Here is a 997-nt window from a genome sequence, read left to right as displayed (position 1 = left end):
TATAGCTGTATATATGTTGTACTTTTAAACTATGCAGGGGTTGGAGGATTAAATTATTTCCTTTTCTGCCTGGTTTGGTAAACAGGGAAGCGGGGAGTCTCCTGCCAGGGTGTCTTGCTCTGCAGCCGCTTTCCTGCCTGACACACTACAACAAGAATCACTTGAATCACTTTGCAGTTGCTGTATTTTGCTTTCTGGAGGACAGCGGCGTTCTGACACTTGGGATGTCGATACCACCCTCTCGCATTTTAATAAAAGAAATCCTAAACCTGTAGGGGGGTGACAAGGAAATCAGGGAATCTGTCTGGATCTGTGGTGCAGTTTTGCAGCGCTGGCAGAAGCCACGGCGGGTCAGCTGAGCCCCGGCGTCGCACTCGGTGACAGGAAGGATTGTCCTGGATGGGTTTTGCTCGTCGGTCTTTGGGTTGATTTGTGCATGTAACTTCTTTTTTTTTGCAGACTCTGCTTTAATTTTGCCTCGTAATCAGCAGGCAGCGTTCGTTCTGTAAAGAGGGCTTTCCACCAGCCATCGCCCTTTGTTGGGTGGGTTTTGTGTGTGTCCTACACTTGGGGTTCCTCACCCACCAGCACCCAGCTGCAGTGTAGCCGTGGCCTTCACACCCTGTCTTTAACATTTCCTAGGGGAGACCTGTAAAATACCGCTGATTCCCACGAAACGGAGCTTCCTATTGCTCCTGTTGAAAGACGTTTTGCTGGGGGAGATGGGAGGGGGCACCCAGTCTCTCCTCAGACCCCACCCAAACTCTGCAGTGTGGCTCTTGCTTGATCACCGTCAGGCAGGGCCGGCGTTAGGGCGGTGGGAGAGCACTCAGGGTTAGGAACCATCTCTCTTTGAAGCAAAGCCAGCACCAGCAGAGCTACCGCCATCATATAACCTGGATTTTCTTTCATTTTATATATATGTTGGATTTTTAATTTTGGTACTCTGCAGTTCAAGACCTTTCCAGTGAGAACCGTCCCCCAGCACACTCGGGGG

The sequence above is a fragment of the Merops nubicus genome, unplaced genomic scaffold (genome assembly GCF_000691845.1).
Source record: "Merops nubicus isolate BGI_N331 unplaced genomic scaffold, ASM69184v1 scaffold25288, whole genome shotgun sequence".
Taxonomy (NCBI): Eukaryota; Metazoa; Chordata; class Aves; order Coraciiformes; family Meropidae; genus Merops; species Merops nubicus.
The sequence above is the reverse complement of the archived record's forward strand: the minus strand, read 5'-3'. Positions refer to the sequence as shown.